Raw genomic sequence first — 6,390 nt, 5'->3', positions numbered from 1 at the left:
ACATCAAAATTTGTGACACGGTCTTTGTAGATACAACCATGAACAAAAGGTGGTGTTGCAATTCTTAGTGCAATTCTCAGGTATGCATACTCCAAACTATATGTTAGTTGAGAAATATTTTAGCTACTGTTGATGTTAAAATTAATTAAGGTGTTTGTTTTAGCCATCTCTTTTAGCTTACTTGCCAATTGGACCAAAATTGAGATCATGAATAAAAACAATAAATAAATAAGTAAATAAATAACGAAAGCAGTCAATAATTTATACTAATTAAATAATGAAGTGAGAGAACAAGCAAAGAAGCAATAACCAGTATAAGTTTCTTCCAATAATACATATATTTAATTTTCTTTCCCACTTCTATGTATGTCCAGTAATATTTCATTTCATTGATATGTATTTTGTTAGTACAAAAATAATTAGGCATTCTCGACTCTCACTTTTCTTATGAGATGAAAATATTCAAGAGCAATTTCTTCTACAGGCAAGATAGTAGTTCTTAAGCTATTATAATTATTATGATGATTTAATAACATTTTTGGGTACAGTTATAGAAGACTGTGATATTGAAGACTTATAATTATTGTTATATTCAGTATATTTTTGTCACGATCCGATTTCTCAGATCATGATGACACCTGCTAACACCCACCAGTAGATAAGCCTAACCCTTAACCCTTATCCCGAAATCAGAGGCAATGGCTATCAAGAGGAAGATGAATGAGTAAAGCGGAAGGTAAATGACAATGAGAAGAACAAGAACAACTGAAATAAAACATGGAAAACTACCCAAGACTTGGCATCAGTCGGTAATCGAGCATCTAAATCAAAATACCAATACAAGGCTTTTACAGACACAAATTAAGTATAGGCAGTCTTTGAAAGAAAGTAAAAACTAGTCCTAATCTAACATAGATGGAAATCGGCAACTCCGGACGCCAGTGGCTTACCAAATATTCGAATCATAGTTGCTCCGCACCAATCCAAATCAACGGCGATTACCCATACTATGATCTGCAGGGGGCAAAAGTGTAGTATGAGTACCAAACGAATGGTACTCAGTAGACATAGGCCGATTGAGCTCCACAGATAAAGCAAGTATAAATAACAGGTGATAAGGTAAATATAGCATAAGTACACAATAAGATCTAATACAAGATAAGCATGAAATGAGAGTAAAGAACTAGGATATATAAGTAAAGGTGACGGAGTCAGAGAACGCACAAGAGAACGCAAGACACAACTTATTTATAATAAGGAGGCAATAAATGAGTCAACTAATCAAGGACGGAATTACTGTTTGCCACTGCTAACCACAAAGCCACCTAAGGACTAAACCAACCGAACTAACAAGAAATACCAACAATAACCCAGACTAAGACACCCTACAAACCAACTACAATACGACAAGAGATAATTACAAGTATAATCAAACAATAACAGACCGAATGCCCATAATCCGGAAGGTACAAACAATGACAAACATACCCCCGACCCCTATAAACAGGGGGACCACACCAAATAAGTATGCTGGTAATAGGTGATGCTAATGAATGCAAGTTTTTAGTAGAAACCAGTAACATCATCGGTGGCTCTCAATGATCATCAACAAGTATACAGACCCACCCTGACCCTCAGCCTGCCAGGTGGGACCTATGTATCTCCCTCATCCAGTTCAGTAGTGCACTAGCCAAAGGGGCCGATACGGGATGCGAGAAGTTCGTATACACTGGCCCAAATCAGGTCTTACATAAATAATAGTATCCCCGTAGTGATACTGGAGAGTGAGTGGCCAAGTCGATGTAGAAAAGGGAGACGCCACGCCAGATAATCAAGTGCAGGTTAAAGGCATCCTAGATGCTGCCAAAATATAAAAAGGGTAACATCGCACCAGATATCAATAAAATCTGAGAACATCCTTAATTCCTCTGAAACTGCTAGTATAAAAGGAGTATGCCCTCGACGCCTCGTAGATTTCAAAACTAGTGACCAAATATCCCAAGTGGTACAACTCCCGTTAAAACCAGTTTAAAAGTAGTAAAAGAGGAAAACTCTTCCATCACAGAACTCAGGGTGCCTCAAATTCACTTCAGACTCAAAAAACTCTTCCAATTCATTTTTGGGCTCCAACTCTCGCTCAATTATCCAAAACTTGATCGAAAACTCCAGATTCATCTGAGGAAGACCAAACTACACTGAAACCTCCAAAATGAGAAACATAGGATCATGGCATATGCAACTCAACTCAAAATTCCAAATACTTGCCTTATGCTTCCAAATTCCTTTTTCTTCTAGCCACCAAGGGCGTTTTGCCGGTCCTTAGCTATCTTGAAAACATCCGACACCATCTGAAACTTGCTTACAGAACCAAACCACACAAACCCCGAAGGAGCCATATACATCAACTTAACCTCCAAGGCTGACAACACCCAAAACAGGGAAAATAGCCTGGCTCCAAGCCCAAAACTCCAATTTCAACTTCAAAAACCAACAATCCAAGCTAAAGCTTAACCTTCTAAAGCTAACACTCTACTCCGAAGGAAGATTACCCTATGAACGACAAGACCGCCCGAAGTCCAACTCCACTGACTTACTCCTACCATAGGATATTCCGCAACACCGGTACTATGTGCCCACAAACCATCCCACCACCACAAATTTTAGCCACCCATCCTATTCCAAGAGAAACCAAGCTGGTGGGCGGCATACAAACATGAACTACTGATCGATAATAGTCTAAGAGCACTAACTCCGACTCATAAGTAGTGCAATCTACCGAACATACCAAAAGAAAACCTTACATCCTAACAAATTCAAAATTACAGACTCCACACTTTACGTTCACCCCCTCTTGTAGACAAACCTTCAAGCTAGTTCCCCTACCTCCAGCTTAGGCTACATCTGGAACTAATCACGAACACCATTGATCCAAATCTATTCGAAACTCAAAGCCTCGAGAGTTACTAACACGACCACAAAGGACTAACAATAGTAGTAACAAAGCACAACGAGAGATCACAACTTAGCAACTGAGAACCAGACTAAGGCAAATAGGAACAAACGACCAACTAGGATTTCTAGAATAACACATAAGGCTACACTAACCTACTCACAACTCCAACAATCACGAAGCTCCCAACTACCAATAAAACCTCAACACCAATACCTCCACAATAGAACCAACCAAGTAGGCTAGAAGAAAACGCATCAACTTCACATCCTTGGAACTGAACCAAACAATACCCGACAATGAAGATAGCCGCCTAAGCCAAGCAAAACATAGTGAAAGAAGAGAAATACTAATCAAGGCGACACTAGCTATGCATAAAGATATGAGAAACCATTCAACCACTAACCCAATGGGACAACATGCAACTAAGGAGACCCTTAACACAACCTAGATCCTCCAGTATCACAACTCCCAAAATTAACACCACTAGTCTAGCCACTTATCTAACAAGGATTGCAACTACAGCAAAATTGGTGATAAGAGAGACAATAGGGTAACAACTAACTAGCCCGTCTGCAAACACATCTCAAACTACCAAGGCAAAGGTAAGGGAAGTTGCTCAACTACCACTACTCAGAAATAGAAACTCGACCTAGTCGATTCACTACTAAAAGAAATCAACTATGACTTTAAAACACACACCCACAAGTCTAGATAAGGTAGCCATAATAGTCAGGAGGTAACAAACAAGTCAAATAGGCACATATGGGTATGAAAACCCCAAAACCACACAAAATGAGCAATACATAACAAAAGAAGGAAGTAAACCAAATACGACCTATACCTGGATCCTTGACCTCTAGTTGGCTTATCGAAGCATGGAATGGATCGTGACCAACACCTAAAATATCATCAGCAACACTCTGAGCACTATCTCTAGCTGGAGGCAACATAAAACCGTGATACTGACCTGAATGAGCAAATTGGACATAGGTACCACCGCGGGGGAAATCTATGGATTAATGGCCAAGCTCTCTATAGGTGCGACAGGGTCCAACTGCTCTAGCCTTATGAGTAGTAGGAGTTTGAAATGACTAAAATATCAAATCTCTCCTGGGGCACTCTCGGGACTAGTGGTGAAGTGAACCACAATCATAACACCCCAAAGCTTAATACCCTATAATAACCCGACTGCGGTAAGAAGTAGTGAATCCAATAACCTCGAGCCATGGCCCGCACTAAAACCACCCCAGCAATACTGGCTGCTATATCTCTCACTATCCCTAACTGACTGCACGGGGCCCCATGACCTAGATGTCCAAAATACAGACTTCAAGATCCCAAACCTGAATTCTTCCCACTGTAGGCTCCATGAACTGCCTCAAAACCTCATGGGACCTAAGGTGCTACCGCCATAGGCCTGATGGGTAGAGAAAGAAGATGACCCTCACTGAACTGATACTCACCCTAAAGTGGGATGTTGTCACCACTGTGCTGATGGCAATGCCCCTTACCACTATCTTTGTACGCCTCAAAGCATACCTGTTCTACTACCCTCACGTGGATAACAATCTGGGGAAAAGTAGATTCAGCTACTATCAAATGCTCTAATACCAAATAGAGCGACAAAGACAACCCCCTGACAAACTCTCGACTCATATCCCGATCCATAAGGGATGATATAGGGTTATTCTCATCCCACTCAAGAAATTCCACCAACCTATCTCTGGCCTAAGAACCACGTGCCGAAACTCTAGTAGAACCTATTGATGCCCCAATCGGGTCTATTGGAAACCTCATGCTATCCATCTAAGGATGAATGGATTCCAAGTTTTAGAAGCTATTCAAATGAAGGACATACGATAGGGAGTCAATAATAGAATTTTTTAACTATGTCACATAGCCTCCCGAAGATAGGCTACATGCATCTCTGGACCGATCCGTAGGACTCTACTAGGCATTGCCCTTATACCAATAATGTTGGTCAACCTAGAGCTATGATACCAACTTCTCACAACTCGGTTTATCAGTTCATGATAGCACCTACTAACATCCACCAGCAGGTAAGCCTAAAACTTAGCCCTTAGCCAGGTACCAGAGGCAACAACTATCAAACGAAAGAAGAATGAGTAAAGAAGAAGGTAAATGGCTTTGAGAAGAACAACAATGGAAATAAAATATGAGGAACTACCCCAAGACCTGACATCAGTTGGTAATCGAGCATCTAAATCAAAATACGAATACAAAGGTTTTACATACATAAATATAAGTACATGCAGTCTTTGAAAGAAAGTAAGGATTAGTCCTAATCCAAAATAGATAGAAATTGGCAACTTTAGATGTCAGGAGCTCACCAAATCTCTGAATCAAAGTTATCTACACCAATCCAAATCAACAACGATAACCTGTACAACAATCTTTAGGGGAAGAAGTGTAGTATGAGTACCAAACGAATGGTACTTAATAGGCATAGGTCGACTGAGCTTCACATATAAAGCATGTATAAATCATAGGTAATCAAGTAAATATAGAATAAGTACATAGATAAGATCTAATACAAGATAAGAAGGAAATGAGAGTAAAGAACTAGGATACATAAGTAAAGGAGATGGAGTCAGAGAATGCACCAGAGCATGCAAGACACAAACTATTTACACTAAGGAGGCACTAAAGGAGTCAACTAATCAAGGACAGAAGCACTATCTGCCACTGCTAACCACAAAGCCACCTAAGGAGTAAACCAACTGAACTAATAGAAAATACCAACTACAATGCAGACTAAGACACCTTGCAAACCAATTACAATACAACAAGAGATAATTACAAGTATAATAAGACTATAACCGATAGGATGCCCATATCCCTAGAAAGTACAAACTGTGACAAACATACTCCCGACCCCTATAAATTGGGGGGACAACACCAAAAAAGTATGCTGGTGATAGGCGATGCCAATGAATGCAAGTTTGTAGTAGAAACCAGTAACATCATCGGTGGATCTCAATGATCATCAACAAGTGTATAGATCCACCCCAACCCTCGATGCCTCTGAAACTTAGCACACCCTCAATGCCTCTAAAAATTCCAGTATAAAAGAAGTACATCCTTGACTCCTCATAGATTTCAAAACTAGTATTCAAATATCCAGGTGGTACGACTCCCGTTAAAACCAATTTAAAAGTAGTAAAAGTGGAAAAATGTTTCTCTCAAAATAATAGTGAAAATCCAATAACAATACTAGGATTGTCCCTAAAATGAGTGAATATGCTCTATCAATGCAAGCATGCAATCACCAGCATTCAAACAAGATACACACAAAGGTTCAGGTGCCTGAAAATGATGAAAAATTAAGATAGCTTGACAAGTTATGTTATATCAGAATCGATATCAAATAATTACCGATGATATCTTTAAAGTGATATAGAGCTCAAAATTATAAA

This window comes from Solanum dulcamara, chromosome 1 (assembly GCF_947179165.1).
Source record: "Solanum dulcamara chromosome 1, daSolDulc1.2, whole genome shotgun sequence".
Taxonomy (NCBI): domain Eukaryota; kingdom Viridiplantae; phylum Streptophyta; class Magnoliopsida; order Solanales; family Solanaceae; genus Solanum; species Solanum dulcamara.
The sequence above is the reverse complement of the archived record's forward strand: the minus strand, read 5'-3'. Positions refer to the sequence as shown.